At 38.6% G+C, this 18,915-nt stretch overlaps 1 protein-coding gene across 1 annotated transcript in view; it reads right to left on the bottom strand.

Moving 5' to 3' along the window:
- The window catches only part of LOC122522476 (Krueppel-like factor 3), a 220,961-nt gene that overhangs the window by 45,936 nt on the left and 156,110 nt on the right, over nucleotides 1-18,915 (bottom strand). The gene's annotated exons all lie outside the window — the stretch shown is intronic.

Here is an 18,915-nt window from a genome sequence, read left to right as displayed (position 1 = left end):
TTCGGATAGGACTGTACATAAGTATGAACGTATATAGGTAGGAAACATACATAAATAGATAGATACATACACAGATATATTATACATGAATAGGTGGTTGTTTTGTTTCTCTTCTCTTCGCTCGCGATTTATCTCGGAAACGCACGAGCACCTCCGCGAAAATCCTCTTCTCGTCGGGTTATTTCGAGGTTGCCTAATGAATTTCAAAGGTCGTTAGAGACGAAAGCTTAGCATGCAAAATCGAGAGCTAGGCTCTTAACGACGAGGGTGCCTGCCTGCCGGTGCACATACAGTAGCTGGTCATTATTAACGTAACCTCGACGTGGCGCTTTCGCGGTTCGCCTCGATTACGAAACACTCTAATTCGATTTGCATTCGCGAGCGAGGATCGTTAAGGCCATCGTCGCAAGTACTTATGATCATAAGATGATCACGATTTTCTTCTTCGAGATGGTACACCTTTCATTTTTCTATTATTTTTTTTCCTTTTTCTATTTCTTTTTCAAAAATTTTTTCTTCTTCTTCTATTCTATTTTGAATTACATTTCAAAGGAGAGTGAAAGAGTGAGAAAGTAGAACGGGGGGGACGACGCGCGATAACAGCCACCGTGGGAGGGCTTAACGCTTGTTAAACACTCGATTGGACGTGCACACGCGAGTTTTCAAAGCAGAACGATTTGCACCGTGAGCCGGCATAATGAAGGTGCTCGCATGCGAACGTATTTATACACCCGGGGCACTATACGTCGCGCGTGCCAGCACTGACACGAAACGAAATGCACCGAGCACAAGAGACAGACAGACAGACAGACAGACCGACAGACAGAGATAGAGAGAGACAGAGAAACAGAGACAGAGATTTCATGGGATCTATGGCATCGACCTTTCCGCAGTTACCCGTGCCTTCGATAGAAAGAAAGAAAATATCTAAGAAAATTATAATTATACGTTGATAGTAATTAAGACTATAAGAGCCTACTTTTACGTAGAGCAACATCTCGACCTAGTTACTCGTTCGAACTAATACTTGTAGGTATATATATAAGATACGCGCGTCGTGAGATTTAAAATACGTCGTGCGAAATGATTTCTCTTAACTGTTTCCTCCTCTTCTTCCTAGCGTTCATGAAGCATTCAACCAAGAACCGCGAGCAAGTTTTTTCTTCGATTGAAAACTTAATTGCGACTAATATCAAATGTCACGAGATATCTTTTATCGCGTACCGATTAATTTACTAGTAAAAAGGAGCAATTTTACAGAAAAACAAATCAATCTATCGACGTTCGAATTCGATTCCCATTTCTTTCTATTTCTCTATTTCTCTCAGAAAATTCGTATTAGTCCCTCTTTATCGTTTTTTTTTGTTTTTTATTAAGCACGCACAAATTGTTTCGTGTGATAAGGTAAAAGAGATCGCTCGCTCGATCGATTCGAAATCGATACTCGCAAGGGAATTACGTGCGATCGTAACTTCACCCCAAGAACTTTACTCCAGTCGCAATCGGATCGCCTCGAAGCTGCGGATAGCTACGTTATGGTCTCCCTAACGGATCGAATTACATCACTTCGATGCCGCGCGAAATAAAACGAAGAGATATTAACGACGGATCGTTTGGTGCTATAATAATTTATCGAGTTGCCTTTCTTCTTTAAACGCTTTCGCAGTTTCGATCGTGGGAATAATCAATGCGTTTGGTCAGCTAGAAAAACACTTTGAAATGTTTTTCTTCCTTACCGAGGAGGACAATTAAACATTCTCTCTCTCTCTCTCTCTCTCTCTCTTTCTTACTCTCCCTTTTTTCTCCGTCTCTTTCTTACAGGGTTTCTCTTTAGCGTCGTTCGTAAGGAAGGTCGAAGATTACTTAATTTAAGAGCGACGATCTTAATTACGTCCCGATAAAGGTCTGTCGTTGCTGTAAGAGACTCGTTATTACTTAGGTTGTGCAATAAATAAAGCGGCTCGTCGTCGTCTTCGCGCATATTTTAAGGAAGGAAAGTATGCGCCAGACGTGTGCGTTAGATAGAAGATGGTCATGGTTAGCAACGTTGACCAAGGGGTCACAGAGTATTAACATTCTATAGCCACCGACTATAGCCCGGCATGACGATTACACAGTACATTAACTCCAACGCCATTAATATTCATATTTAATACAATCTTGCGTCTCTAAGTGGTTAAGAGAGAGAAATAGAAGAAGATACAGAGAAATAGATAGAGATAGGAAAAGAAAAAAAGGGAGAGAGAGAGGTAGAGAGAGGGAGAGAGAGAGAGAGAGAGAGAGAGAGAGAGAAGGAACGTCTTCATTACGAAGTTACCATGCGACGCGCAATCATTACGATTTAACTTGACCTCCGATCGTTCATATAACCAAGCACGACGAGCAATTACTATGTTGCTTCTTCACATACTTTTCTATTAAAATCGTCTTGTTTAATTCGCGTTAAATCCAGGATGGAATGCTACGGAATCGATTCGAGAAGATCCTCTTCTTTCGATCCTGTAAAATCTCTTATGCGGAAGTTATTCTTTAGAAAGAAAGGGAGAAAGATACACGTACATACATACATACACACATACATATATACATATAGACGTACGCGCATATTATCTGAAACTGTTAATCTCTCGTTCTATTTGCTTTTCAATGCGACTTCATTGGCTACGATATTCAACGTTAACTTGCAAGTGCTGTTAATAGTAAGAAACTGTAGAGAGACACGTAAGATAGATCCTTAAAGATAATGACGTTTCGCACGAGAGATAAAGAGAAAGAAATAGGAAATGAGGAAAAAAAGAAAAAATAAGAAGATTCGATCGTCCATGTTAAATATAATTTTCATTAGATTTTAATCAACGTTAGATAAAAATTGTAATGTATTTTTTTGTTCTTCTTAATGAATGCAAGTTGGTAACTTGCGAGAATGATTATTTCAACTTTACGTTATTGTAAAAGAAAGAAAGAAAAGAAAAGACAAGAAAAATGCATTATTCTTTCGCGAATAACATGCGCATAAAAATAGAAAGAAAAAAATAAAAAGGAAAGAAACGAAGAAAGAAAGAAATAATCGGAGAAGGGCTGGTAACTTCTGTCGAGATTCTCGCTTTCGTCGTTTCGTTTTCCCAAGCACGATAACGATCGTAAGTTATAGTTTGGCGCGCGTTAACGAAGGAATCGCACGGTGCGGGAGCGTAAGACACCATGGGATTGCATCACAGACGCAACTTTGCTGACGCAGAAGCGGCCCGTGAGCACCGATGCGCAACGCCATGGAAGACAGGGACCACGTCGACTGCTTTAAAATGACGACTTCGATGTTCTCGTTAACTTGAGATACAACATATCGTTAGAAAGAGATAGATTCGACACCTATCCTTATTTATTATCTATTGTCGAGTTTTCTTGAGAAAAATGTCATATTTTATAACAAATTTTGCAATATATTTTTTTTAATCTTACAAAATGAATAGACACAAATGTCGATGTTGATGAAAACAGCGTGAAAGATTGGAAATCTAAGGTAAAAGGTTAGAAAAAAAAATATAACGGTACGAGAAAGAGAAAGAGAGAGAGAGAGGAAGAGAAAGATAAGAAAAAAAGGATGAAGAAAGAAATTTCTACGGCGGAAGCTCTGCATCCTTTGTCGCACTCCGGTCTTGTACAGAAATACACGGAAGAGAGCAACCACCGTTGGAAGGCCGATTCCTCCAAGTTCCTTCCTTCGTAACAGCGTTCTTCCATTTAGCTATCCGGAAAAAATCATTCTCTGCCCACCATGGGGATGAGAGGAGGAAAGAAGGAAGAAGAAAAAGAAGGATCGAGGATATGAGGTGGTTAAGTAAACATTTTTTACGGCATTTTTTATGGACGAAATAAGGAGATTTCTTCTTTTTTTTTTTAATGGTAAAACATTTGAATTATTTCCGGAACATATCAAAAATAATTCGTACAATTAACTCGATTCTTGTTTCACGAACGTTCACCATAGAGAAAGAGAGAGAGAGAGAGAGACAGACAGAGACGCGATAATGTGAAAAAGAGGGAAGAAAGGTAAAACGATTCACCAACGTCCTTTCTCGATGAGTCAAGCTTCGAAAGCGCGTTCGATACACCTGCACGAGTGGGTTTTCCTTATCCGCTCGACAATAATTATTCCTCGCGTGAATAGGACGTATTGCATCTCGAACGTTAGAGAGAGAGTGCGTACTTTCCAGGCGATTACAAAAGGTTCGACGATCGTTAACGATTGAGTAAGCGGAGGAGGATTGTTGAGAGAGTAGTACCTAAGTACTTTGTATAGAAAGAAACGAAAGTTAAAAATTTTTGTCTGACTTTTTAATCGCCTCGTATTTACGCTAATGTATTTATTCTTGCTAATAAGATAGTATAGTAGGTGGTTGTCTTGTCGAGTGTTAGAAAATTTTTTTTTTTATATCGAGCTAACTTTATTGATCAAAGCACGTATAAAAATACTACACACACACTTACACACTTACACATATATATATATATATATAGATTCGATTTACAAATGTACATCGTGAAAGTGACTTAGAAACTCTTCCTTAAAGATTCATCGTTAACGATCGTTCTCTACCACCGTGCGTTCTCATCGTCCATCGCGTTTTATTTTAAAGTCGATCTTCGGGACCAGAGAAGAAGACAGGGAATTTCCTATAAAACGTACGCAACGATATTTTCGCGCGTATCGGCTCCCACACAAGCGTCGATTATTCCGCAATCGTTGAACTACGACGACGACGATGAAGAAGAAGGGGGAAGAGAAGGAGGGGGAGGAGGACTACGACGACGAGGACTACGACGACGCCTTTCTACACCTGCATCACTCGATCGTCCTTCTCTCTCTCTCTCTCTCTCTCTCTCTTTCTCTTTCTCTCTCCCTTAGTCTTCCTTTATCTTCTCGTCCTGTCTTTTCTTTCGCTTTCTGCTGCTTCTCGTTCGCCTGGTAGAGACGCTTGTAGAAGCGGAACGCGGTGTCGTTTATTCCCATTTAAGTAAAGTCAAGGCGACGGGAGCTTGCGTACACAAATCAGTCAACCCTCGCAAGAGTGGCAAAGGCCTGCACGAGGCCTCCAATCCATCTCGGTGAAATCACCCTCTCTAAGCTAGGTCCTCGTCTTCGTCTTCTTCGTATAGAGCTACTCGACGAACACCGTGAGAAAACCGATCGGAACTTTTGCTATTGGCCGACTACATATACCACCATAAATACCCGCAGTCCTTGCATATTGTTTTTTCTTTTTTCTTTTTTTTTTCTTCTGTTTGTTTTTTTATTTTATCTTTTTTCTTTTTTAAATTTATCTCCCATGCCACGTGCTGCTACAAGCCTTGTCTCTCTAGCATGAAACAATGATCTTGCGTCAGTCAGTGTACATATCTTAGATCTTTTATTCGTACCTTCTCGGTTTCAGATCGCTAATCGATCGTGTCGAAAAGATAATCGCATCGATAACGCAAGAAAGATAATATTCTAATGACGGCCGCTCGATAATCGTTCTTTACCCCCTTCACCTTCTTCTTTTCTACTATCTAATAAGCTAAGCACCGCGTCCTTGAATCATTTTTCACAGTTTCCAGGCGTTTACCGTTCGCTCGGAAAATAAAATCCTAATTTTCGATTCTCGAAGGAAAAGCGAGACAATTCATTTACTTATATATAGACATGTAATAACCGACATACTTTTTTTCGATATCACGTATATATTAAACCCGAATATCTCCAATCTTATTTCAATTCATTTCAACTTGTTCTTTTGTTTTTATTTGTTTGTAAAACCTGCCTTTCTCATTTTGCGTATCAATGCGGTTCATCGCGATTCTCAAACATGTATCCCGAATTACAGAATAAAGACAAGACTGCGTCTTGTAAGTTCGAGACAATTTACGAGAATTGTAAAATATTCTATAGGGAGGCAATTTAATCGAGAAATGCATTTCCAAATAAAATAAAAAAAGAAATTTTCTAATGTAAAGCTTTAATTCATAGGGTCTCCAGAATAAATGATTGTTTTCATGATATTAGCCACGTGTTTATACCTTATAAATAGCTGGGTAAAAGGATAGAGAACACAGATAAGAGCTGGAAGCTTTGGTACGAAAGAGAGTAAAAAAATGGAAAAAAAAATAAATAAAAGAAGGAAAGAAGAAGGTGACGCCGGTCCATTTACCGAAAGTATTACCCTCGATCGCCAAACTGCCTCGAAATGGGATACTCGTGTACTCGCTACTCGTGAAGATAAAAGAAGCATCGTCTGTAAAGTAGGATACATTTCGTTGCACGGGTACCAACTCGCGTAGCTAATTACACTCGTAAAGATTAATTAGATTAACGTTAACCTATCTTTAGGTTATTCACGTAAGTTTGAGCCGCATTTCTCTCTCTCTCCCACTCTCTTTCTCTCTTTTTACACAAACTTGGTAATATATGGAGAAGAGATAGATATAAATAATTATATTAAAAAGAAAAACCCTTTGACACGGTATATATATAGATATATAGATACACTTCATAGATGTTCACGCAAGAATCTCTTTAATAACTTTTCGATTACGCCAGAGTCATCAAGTTGTTCCCAATCTATTATACCAATTTTAATTAAACTCAAGAGAATGATCATAAAATTATATGAGTTTGGAGGAGTATCTATTGCTTTCTTTTTTTTTTTACTTACTATAATACCGTTAAAGAAGCACGGTGTATATACATATGTAACACGGAATATAGGAACATGTACGTATAAATGTATACTCTATTTCTACATTTCCGCTTGATTACGTAGATGCAGGTAATTACGTTAGACTTCGCGCATGATTATAGCCTTAGAGAGTCGACATAGGTGTCGCACGTAATACGGCTGCACGTTTGTTGCCTTTTCTCTCCATCGTCCTCGTCTTCGTCCTCGTCCTCGTCCTCGTCTTCGTCTTCGTCTTCGTCGTCTTCGTCGTCGTCGTCGTTGTCGTTGTCGTCGTTCGTGAAAAGGAAGGAAGAGAAAAGAAAGACGACGCATACAAATGATGGCGTAGAATCCAGGCAATTTAAATGTTCATCTCAGGAATGCTCCGATCCAATCAACTCGCAGCTAGAGAAGAAGAGTAAGAAAGAAAAAAAGAGAGATAGAAAGAAAGATAGCGTAGACACCCCGCCCCATTCTCGTCTCGTGCTGCTTCTCTTCTCGTCATTCGTGCGATATAATAATTTAGTTCTGGGCAAGGCAATCGCGTCCAGACACTCTAAATACAGTCATTACTATGGTATTTAGATGATACGCCGGCATCATCCTTATGTAAACGGAGTACGCGTAATCGATGGAGATTTGATTAGGCAGCGCTCAACGATCCTATTTCGAGTCACGCCAGGACGTCGTCTTCTTTCTTTCAAGATCTCACTCGAACGAGGAGGAAATGACGAGAGAAACTTGCCAACCTGAGTTTCGCTTACAATTAGAAATATTCTTCTATTTGTGTTCGTATTATATTTTCATATTCTCAGGAAAGATTTCTCGAACCGGGGTTTCTTCTTATTAAAACAAATTATTATGTTTCTAAAGTCATCATTATTTGTATAACGGAGGGAAGGGAATATTTATTATCAATCGTCAATTATAGTAATTAAAGGTAAGAGAGTTTTTTTTTTTTAATAGTCGAAGGAAAGGACACGTAGAGAGTGATGAAGAATCGACATAGAAATTTACTGTGAACGTTAACGAGAGTGATAGCTTCGATAGAGGAAATGCGATGTGTCTGTTGGAAGCCACAGTTATCGATGGATTTGCATAGTTAGTACGAACAGGTGTGATTTACGGATAACGAACAGGTTCGCACGTCGATGCCTTAAGCACAAACTACAGGATTCTACCTTGCCTTCTCTTATTGATATCTTATGCCTCATTTCAAACCGTGTTTTTGCTGACTGTTCATTAAAATCCACTTTATCGGTGTTAGAAAATACTACGAATTTAAATGTACTCTGTTTGTGTTATTTCTTAGTTTATAAAACGGTGAAAAAAAAAACTAAGTAAGTCAAATTTCCGTAGCGGAGAGGATGATCGTCGTCAGTCAAGTATGTTTTGTGATCGGAATGATAATGAAAAGTGTGCGTGGCTCTGTTACTTTTACCATGGCCGAGAGCGCGTAAAATGCACATGCAACGCGACGGACAGCCTTGTGCTCATTGCAGTCGACATGGTGCCACCGTATGCTACGATCCCCTTTTACACGATTGTGCCTTTGCGAGTGAACGAAAGAGAAATAAAGAGTTAATGTAAGAGAAAGAGGGATAGAGAGAAAGAGAGAGACAGAGAGATAGAGAGAAAGAGATAACGTACACAAATGAAATCGCCCTGGCGTAGGATAAAAATGTGGGTCTTTGCCGTATTCGAGTTTACCTCGGTATGTACGATATCGAAGGGGAAAAAAAAAGTAGATCTACCCATATGTAGTTGTGGACGTGTCTACGAAGACAAGAATGAAGGAAAGAGAAAGAGAACAAAAAAAAAGAAAAGAAAAAAGAAGAATAAATTCACGTTCTAAAATATATTTATAAGGTTTCTTTTTCTCCCCCCATAAAGCTCATTATCAATTTGATTGAAGCCTGATGTAGTTGCGGTAGTCGATTATTTTAATCTTCGATACGCGTTCGGTCATACATATTTCGAAGAGATATGAAATCGTTTTAGATAACGAGGAGATCGAGTTGATGTAGTTTGAATGATTAAATTACAAATAAGCTGGCAAACAGGCGTAAGTGACTACAAAGTATTTGTTCCGTATAATTCGTCCATTACGAGAAGCAGCAAACCTTTCTACGAGGAGAGCCACTCTGGGTTCGGCTTTTCGGTCGTCCACCTTCGATCGAGGTGCACCTTTTACGGCATAAGATATTCAAGATTATCCGGCGGCTGTCGTTACACGAGCACCGCCGATTCCACTGACTCTTTCCCTTTTCTTCTTCTTATTTTAACGAGGAATGTCGACAAAAAAAAGGAGAAAGAGGAAGAAAATAAGAGGGACTAGTCGAGGAACGACGACGAAGATTCGTCGAGAATGGCAGAACTCTCGAAAGTATCTATATCCTACTACATTTTCGCATATCGCATCGTAGAAACTGACGTAATCATCAAATATAAAAAAAGGAGAGAAAATTTGAAGGTGTGGCTAATCTTCGATGACTATAGCAAACTCTTGGTTTCTGGTAGGGATAAACGATTAACTCGCATTTCCAGTATTGGTTCGTGGTCATCGAAGGCATCGCTGATTCAATGAAGAGACTATAAATTAAGGGAAAGAGACATTACAATTAACGCTGACGTCTTAGCTAATCGTAAATATCATCTCTTTCCTTGCAGACGTGTACCGAGAGATGTGTTCTCGTAGGAAGATACAGAAAAGAGGGGGAGTAGAAAAGAAAAATCTTTGAAGAAGAAGAAGAAGAAGAAGAATCGTTTCTCTTGTATTGTTAAGCGTTCCCTTTTAAAAAGGAGTAATTTGCAAAGGTGTGGCTAAAGAGTATCCAGTTTCCAATTGGACGATAAATTCCAAGTAAAATCAATGAACGGATTGTATGATTTTAAGAATGATCATAAAATCGATTCTATGGGCTATCAAGTCTATCTTCAATGAGTTGGAAATTTGTATAAGAATACAAAGTTAATCGTTTTAATAGGCACATATAAATTTGTTCATTAATTTTCCATAAAAATGATGTTTCCATTTAAAAATATACATATATATTTATTTTTATTAATAGTTCGTATAGATAAATATATTATATTATAAATTACATACTATAGTAGGACTATAATTAAAAGCACGTGTAGATAGATACTCGTGACTTTACCGTCATATTAAACAAATGCGTAGATGTACTAAGCGGATATCTATAAAGATAGGCATTCTCTGTTGAGGTTAAAGTTCGTTCGAGCAAAGCTTTAATCAATAAACTAATAGTTTGGCGGTATAACTCGGGAGCGAGTGCGCTACCGTTTGCCACTCTGACCTCTCGATCGAATAAGAAAGAATAAAGAAAGAGTGAGAAAAGAGAAGAGAGAGAAAAAAGAGCTGGCATACGGGCGATAACCGTAAAACCGGCTTTTAATGTTCCGCACGCATCGGCCTATCGTGCATCGTGATCGGACATTTTCAGGACCTCTTACCGGCGCGATATAGGAAGGCATATATCGGCGGTTTCGTTTCTGTACCTACGTTTCTCTCATAACTTTCAATGCAGAACCTTTTCCGCTTTCGTCTTTGAAAACCAAAAAAAGAGTAGACAGATTTTTAATTAATATAATCAAAGGCTTACAAACGTTTAATTATTATTAGATAAATAAATTAATTCAAATGATGACAGTTTTATTACATAAATCGGTATAATAGAAATAAAGTATTATATCTATGTAATAATCTTATAAAAGATATTAGAAATTGTATAATATTGAAAATTTTATTTATAAGTCACGTTACAGATGTTGAATAACTTTTTGTCAAAATTTTTCTTTAAATCCAAATCGATTGTTATTTGTGGCGTTTATGTTCCAACCGTGGTCTGATATCTTTATATATGAAACCCATGGCAAGTCTATGGAAGAAATTTTCTTGCCGATCGCTTACTCTGACATTGTTATTGTTAGCGATTATAACCTATATTATACTTAATGATGAAAATTAAAAAGAAATTAGATGAAATGAATAATATATTTTTAAATGTAAATTCTTATCACATCATATATTTCATCACACAATTTACATCATCTACAGAATATTGTCTTAATCGTCCATAATAATCTTTATTTTATAATCTTTACCTAACTCTGTGTTAACGGGTTTATCCCGTAAAATAAATAAATAAATAAATAAATAAACAAATAAAATATAATACAATCCAAGTGTTCTTCGATAAACTTCGACAAGATTGGAACGACGTTTTCGTGTTAAAAAGTTAGCGTAGCAGCGATAAACATGATCGTCGAGTGCTCGTAATATTCCTATACATACATACATCCATACATACACCCATAGGCACGAGCCGTTACTTCAACAATCTCCCACACCTTTCAGGACGAGATGAGCAACGCGTTAAGGTGCGCGAATCGCTTTCATTATACGCCGAAGGAAGGAACACTCTTCAATTATCGCGAGCGAAGCGCACTTTCGCGCAGTGCAGCGCAATGAAGCGCAGTGCTGCGGCGCCGTGTTGTTGCTGCTTGCCGCCTGGATAGATAGAAGCAATACCGATCCTTGAGAATTAATTATTGCAAATCGTTCGAACGTATTACTGACGTCTTCGTTAACTCTTTCAACGTCCTATTTCTCAAAGAAAAAAGAATAAAGGATCGAGAAATCCTTATACATATGTATGGATGGATATATACATGGATTATTTAGTCGGTAGAAGATCAAACAAGATTCGACTTATTTTCTAAGAAAGAACATGAATATCTCATTCAATTTAAGGGGAATGAAATATTTTGATAGCTCCGGTACGAAAGTGTCTGGTCTGATAGTTTGAAGTTTATCGAAGATCGAAACTTTTCGTGTCAGAATTCTCGGGCAAATTGCTGGATCGAACGTCAGACTTATTAATGTCGTAGTAAAAAGATGAACGAAATAAGAAAAAAAAAAGAAAAAGAAAAAGAAAAAAATAATCTCATGTCAGAAGCGACGGTAGTGCGGTGCGGTGCGTATATAGCGTCGATTTCACCGCTGAATTATTTATTACAAGCTATTATTAGGAGGATCGTAATTTAAAGTAATTCCGTCGTTGGTAAGGCAGATATCGAGTATCGAATAAAATTTTCGATCATTTATGCAGCTCCCACTTCTCGTTCGCCCTTCCTTACCTTTAGGAAGTTTCATGTTGAAGAAGGTACCGAAAAGAAGAAGGGAAAAAAAGAGAAAGGGAAGAGAATCGATGACAGGCGCGTGGCCATACAGGGCGGCGGCTGCGTTCATTTACATTTACAACTCCCGCCGCTGCCTTATACGTTCCTTATTCGCGAACCTCTCTCGAGATGACGTTTACTTTTACGTTTTATTTTTTATTTCGTCTTCCTCTTCTTTTTTCTTTTTTTTTTTTTACTCTCCTTCTTCCACGAAAATGGCGTTTTCGAGGCAGGCGGAAGTTAAGATTGAAAAGAAAGAGATAGAAAGAAATCTCGCATAAAATCGATTAACAAGGGTGGGAGGATGAAAGTTTTACAATTCAATGCTTCTTTTATATTTGCAAGTTAATTGCGAATTCGTGAATTATAAATATTCCTTCCACCTCGATAATTTTCTCTTGCTTCTTCTTCTTCTTTTTTATCTTCCTCGAAATATTAATTGTAAGTGCTTGTAAAAATGTCCGAACGGTGCGGCATTTTTTTTCTCTCTCTTTTTCTCTCTCCCTTTTATTCAAAAAATGATATTTTTTCATCGGCTCGTTTCTTGTCGTACGCGCTAATGTTTTTACGATTATTACGTTATTACGTTTGAGAAGAAAATAATCGCGGTTCGTTTAATTTAAAATAATGATAAAGGTATGACGCCAAAGGGGAACTAGCTGCTGTTCGTTTCGCGATAAATCGTTGAAATTTTCTAATTAATTTATTCACGAATATACAAGACAAATTGGCAATAGTCATCTTGTAAATTGACGAGTATGTATTGGGTATATATGTCGGTATTGTGTTACGTACGTATAGTTCGAAATAAAATGAAAACAGGTGGGCAATGAGACGTAGCAATTATCGAGTCACCGACTGATAATAACGCGTAACGTAAATTTCATGGTGTCCTGCTAGAAATAGACTCAGGAGAGATCGAAGCATAATTAGCGGTTAATGGCAGCTGTTCGAAGCGCGCTCGATTTGAATCATTTCGTCGTATGTGTGTAAGCGAGATTAGTAATTAGCAGAGGACTATCCACTCGTATAGGTTCATGTCGACCCGGAATACATCCCGTCTCTTTCCTACCCAGAGGAAATACGTGTCTGGCGTGTAATTTCAAGGCTTTCGTTATCCCATTTGTGCGATAAACGACTTTTATTATCGTTAATAAATTCAGAGGCAAAACACTTACGGTATATTTATAAATTATTACATAATTATTCTTCGAAGAAAATCTTGTAATATTTTGTTTCGCATAAATAATATTTTAAAATAGATAATACACGAAGAGAGATACAGGGTCGTTACAGTTTTCTCATTATATTTGTCGAGAAAAAATTCAATTAGTAGTATATTAATATAGAAAATATATAGAGAAATTAATATGATAATTAACTCGAATTGAGATCTAATATAGTCCAAAGATTGATCCACGTCTCGAAGCTTCCTACAATATCAATTTTTTGAGGCGATACAATCGACAGGACGTGTGATGGCCGATAATGACGGTTATTACAGGGGAGCATGTAACCATTTTTCTCCCTCACTCGAACCTTCAGTTCCATCATCCTTTCCTGGTCTTGACTTAACGTCGACATATTCGCGTTAGTATTATACAACGTTTAACGAGCCGTAATGTAAACGAGGTCTCCCTTGCGCGATCTCCAAAGGCAAAACTGTCTTAATTAAGTGTCTCGAAACACGTCAGAGGTGCGATCGAAGAGTAGGTACTTAATTTATCGAAAAAGCCAACGTACCTTAATAATTCGCCCCAGCTGATCATCTTGGAACGATCATCGACCAGAAAGATTCTCTTTCTTTCTTTCTTTCTTTCTTTCTTTCTTCTTTTATTACTTCTTTTAACCCGACTGGTGCTTTATGAAATGGTTAAGGCGATTAAGCCGTCATAACGAGGCAACGTTTTATATAATGCGTACCTGTGAAAAGGATTCGGTGGATATTCTCAGAATCCATCCGGGCTTTTTATCGCTTTCCTCGCACACGTCTTTCTTCTTTCTTTATTTTTCACGTATCGTTCGGTAGTCAGCATTTATTTATACTCGGCTGTATCGTTATAAAGTATTAATCGGCCGTTAGGTCGCTCGAGTTTCCTTCTTGCGATCGTAAGTAGGATGTAGATTTATAAGGAAAGTTTGTATTATAAGTGTGAATATGTGTATACGCACGTGTGTACGTACGTGTGTACGTACGAATACGGTCGATGTCTCTTATGAATAATTAGATCGTTAAAATTATAAGCGGAACTATTGGCTCTCTCAAGAAGCGACGCTTTCCATAAATATATCTAATAACTCTTCGGCTGTTTATCTTTTTTTACAGATCGAAAGACACGAGAGAGTTTCTACGTGGGAAAAGAAGACGTGTGGAATTTTCACGTATGAAATCACCTCCCCAAGTCCAGACTCAAGGAGAGTTTTCAACTCGTTTTCGATCATCGATTCGCGCACGAGCACCAAGGAGAAAGCACACATGTCAGATGATTATGTAACAACTTCGTAATATCTCCGTTCTCGATTAACGAGAACGTAATGAGCGTATCTACGCGTCGAAAGGCAAATTCCATTTTGAAAGGAGATTCGATTTGATTAGATTACATTCGATTAGGTTCGATTCGATTCGATTCGAATGGATTTGTGAAATCTTGAAAATAACGCCTAGGGAAATTGTTTTTATTTTTTTTGTTTAATCGATTTCTTTTAATTCTTTATTTTTTTTTTTTTCATTTCATTTTTTCCAGAATAAAAGGGAACGAGTATACTACAGTGGTATAAAAGTTCTCTCCTTGTTGCGAGTTAGGGTGCGGTGTTTTACCGTGAAGATCTTTCGCAATTACTTGGAAAATGGTTCGAGTTCTCGAGCTGAACACGATTTGCCGCAAGATCTCTCCCTCTACAGCATCCGACATCCATCAACGTCGTCCAGCATCGGCGAGCAAGAATGCGAGTGGAATCGGACTGGTTCGATAATAACCGGCCCACCGATCGGTACTGCGACGTGAAAAGGTCTCTTTTACTAACTAATAACGTCTTATTAGCACGAGCATAGTGACACATGAAGAATGATCGGTCCCCTTTTCACGTTTTAACCTGACAAATTGCGGAATCCTTCGGTACCTTTCGAAAGCATCCAACTTGAAAGCTCATCCGATGAAATTGTTACCTCGTGTTTCATTAAAACACTTTTCGTCTTTGTTCGATTTTTTTATTTCTCTCTCTCTCTCTCTCACTCTCTCCCTAGTTCTTTATAAAACATCAAAGAAGAGACTGAATGGATGTTACTTCTAACGAACCCACGCGTATTTCCGTGCTTCAACACACTAACTACCCTCGAACGCGAAATTCTCCAGTAGTAGTCTAACGAGCGAGACGAGCTTTGACAAAATGATGTCATTCGCAAAGAGTCTTTAGGTTCGTTTACAATTAAAAAAAAAAGGCAGAAAAAAAATCAGTCGTTATTGTACGTCTCGTAAATCTTTCATATTCCCTAATACGAAAAAAGATTTAGATCGGAGGTTTTCTCTATCTGTCTGGAATATGTAGGTAGAACGAGATCTACTGCAACATCATCCAATGGCCTCGAGGAATGAAGAGTGCGGTGGATCGAAAAATGGAAAAGCGTACGTGTAACTCGAATTGCTTGGGTACTCGGTGACTAATGAACCTTTACAGTCATCTTAACGTCGTCGTAGGATGCTTCGTAGTAGGTACTCTAGCCGGTTTATTGCCAGTCCTATGATTCGCGAGTCTCGGCAATCAAGGACCACTGTGAGAAAACGGCTGGACCGAGTCTGTGATTTTTCGACGAGGACGTCGATCGATCTTTCGACGCATCGTTAACACTACCTTGCGTTTCCCGCTTCGTTTATCTCTCTCAATCGCTACGAGGGACATCGTTTGTCCTTTTATTTTTTATTCGATCGAACGCTTGCAACACCCTCGACAAAAGGTAAGCTAGCTATGGTAGAGATAATAGTATGTTGCTATATACACGTAGTTGGATCTTTTACGCGTACATTATTTTATGTCCGATAATAATTAGTGGAGCGAGGGAGCATCGGATTTGCATGCACCAATGAGAAATGTATAGGATCGTCCTTGATCTTCGTTGCTTAATAAGAGCAAGAGAGATAGGACGAAGAGAGATAGGGCTGTAAAGAGAAGAAGGTCGCATGGAAAAACCGGTATGTCGGTAGCACGTAAGCCTAATGACGGGGCACACCGGTCATCGGGATATACTACGGCACGTCTTCGCTCGGCCAGTGACGAAGACGAACGGTCCAGTACAGCATCAACGCAGCATCAACACAGCAGCATCAGCATCAGTGGCAGCAGCAGCAGCAACAGCTCGAGAAGAGATCAGAACATTGCTAAGATATCGCGCTCAGCAATGACCCTGCCTTCTTCCGTTCAGTTGCGACGTTAAAAGAAAAACTCGACTGGATCGAGAGGAATATTCATATGCGTTTGACCACTCGTCGCACGAGTGTAAAAGAAGAAAACTATTATAAAAACTAATCGAGACGAGACGAACGCCTCGAAGCCATTGGAAAAACTTCTATTGCTGTTCGTTTCTAATGCCCATAAATAGATAAGACCGGATCATCATCGATGATGTTACTTATTGTTACGTTTCTCGTTGGCGAGAAAATCAAGCCTTTTGTTGCCATTATTCTCGCAATTCTGAAGCTTCAAATTCATATACGAATGACACTTAAGGAGATACGATCTAAACGTTTTTCGTTAGAAATGTCCATAGCGGAAAGTTCCGTCGTTGGTAAGAGACCTCGACAAGGTAAAAATAATACACCAACTCCCTTCTTCTATCGAGTGTACTACGACGCAACTCGCAACTGTATACACCACGTATGTATACTATATATCCCATTCGTGCTCACACGGACAGCAAACTTATGCGTCTGCTTGCGACCGATACACCCGATAGTGATTGATGATGATTAGTCGGCGATTTGCCGATAAGGGAATGTACCGCGGCTAGTCTAGGACTTTACTCTCGACACACTGACTATGATACAGCATACGATATTGGACCTTCGCTCTACCTTCGTGTAAATTGCTGTACAATGCACAATTACATCGGGCCAATAACAACTCTCTCTTTTTATCTATCTATCTATCTAGTTATCTATCTCTTTCCACGTAGAAGAAACAAATTACAAATTTATCATTCGGATTTATAATACAAAATTTCTATAGTTATTTAAAATAAAAATGTATAAGGGAAAAAAAGATGAAGAAAGGAAGAGAAAGTAAAATAAAAAGGATTAGAGTCCCTTTAGAATACAAAATATCCAACACAGAGAAAGAGCGAAAAGCTCAGGCTCTATATCCTCTTGGCAAATCATGGACGCCAACGGGTAGAATCGCAAAGAGTGACGTGGACCGACGAGATGTGGACACATTTAAGGGCCTCGGCGGACACTCGGGACACATTAAGTCCGCGTATCTCGCCTAAAGGGGCGAACGAACGGAAAGTACTCGTGGATCACCCTGGCAGCAGAAGCAACGCCGAGGACGGCATCAACTGGTGCGCTCTCTGTGCAGGTACCGGGATCGTTACGGCGTCCCTTGAAACGGCGGTAAATAAAACTGAATCTTCTCTTCGTCCGATAACGTTGCTCGGAAAGAGAAAGAGAGAGAGAGAGAGAGATAGAGAAAGAGAAAAAGAAAAAAGAAGCACAGACGGCGGCAGTTCTAACCGAGCTATAGCACTCAAGAAACTTTAAAGACCTCCATCGTGCAACGATCGAAAGGGGAGTTACGTTCAACTTGAATACTATCCGTCCTAGAAATCTGACCTTGAATAAAGTTGGTTTTATATATGTATATATTGTAAAAGAAGAAAAGTATAAAAGAATTTTGTAGAAATTTTCAATGAGAAAAGTTAAGGATTTAGTTTTAATGGAACATTTATTTGCAATTACATACTTCTACTACTGGCAAGTAAAGATTTTAGAAAGTAAGAAAAGCGATCTCGAAGAACGGTAAGTTCTCATGATACTCAAATAGAAGTCACCGATGTTTGCCCTCGCATCGACGTTTTACGGCCGTGTAAATTTGCTAGCCGAGCGCTCCTTGGGATTTACGATACGACGTTATTACGGATATCTCGACGATGGCCGACTCGATAATACATACCTACATGTGTGTGCATGTATCAAAAGCTGTTTTAACGTTTTAGTAGCTCGAATGATTTTTTTTTCAGGGACGTTAGGATTTTAACGTGTTTTTGTTCGCAAAAAAGATATCTTGATGATAACAAAAGAAATTCTTGGTAGAAAAACATTTTTAGGAATTTATTTTGTTTTGAAACGGTTAGCTTTGTATACGTACATATAACGAGTTTATTCGGTTATCGGAATTTTTGTAAATATAGAAACACTCGAGGTCAGGTCTCAGTCTTCTTTCGAACGAAGTAGAGTCAAGTTCGGTATTTAATACGTTCGTCGATGTATTTTAAAAATAAATTTATATTTGATTATTATCATTATCGTTTTCAGATATTCACGGTGACGATAAATCTTCTCTTTTGAATATTTAATATTAACATTATTGTAGTATTCTCTTTTTTTTAGGCAGAGATAAAAATTGAGGGAGAAAACCGACAAAGGAAGAGATCGAATTGGTAAGAAGATAAACACGTCGAGGCGGAAAGAAGAAAGAAGCCGTGTGGTCTTTGGAGAGATTCTTACGAGGTGGCTCGTAGTTAGCGTGATTCAGTTGCACTCTCGCAAACGCTTGCATACGAAAGACCGCCGTGGTAGTCGATCGGTGATTAGACGGCAGCTTGTTGTTTCCGATCGCTGCTAAATATCTCTGCAACGTTGTGCACCAACGGCCAACCAACCAACTCGCTCGGACAACACTTCTTGGATCCTTCTTTGCCACGCTACATCCTGCTCTCTCTCTCTCTCTCAAACGAGATTCTGCAAGAGTAACTGGGATACCAGAAACTTTTAACGATTTTATTTTCTTTTTCTAGGATTATTGT

The sequence above is a fragment of the Polistes fuscatus genome, unplaced genomic scaffold (genome assembly GCF_010416935.1).
Source record: "Polistes fuscatus isolate 324 unplaced genomic scaffold, CU_Pfus_HIC Scaffold5, whole genome shotgun sequence".
Lineage (NCBI taxonomy): Eukaryota > Metazoa > Arthropoda > Insecta > Hymenoptera > Vespidae > Polistes > Polistes fuscatus.
Note: the sequence above shows the minus strand (reverse complement) of the source record. Positions and strands in the feature narration are given on the sequence as shown.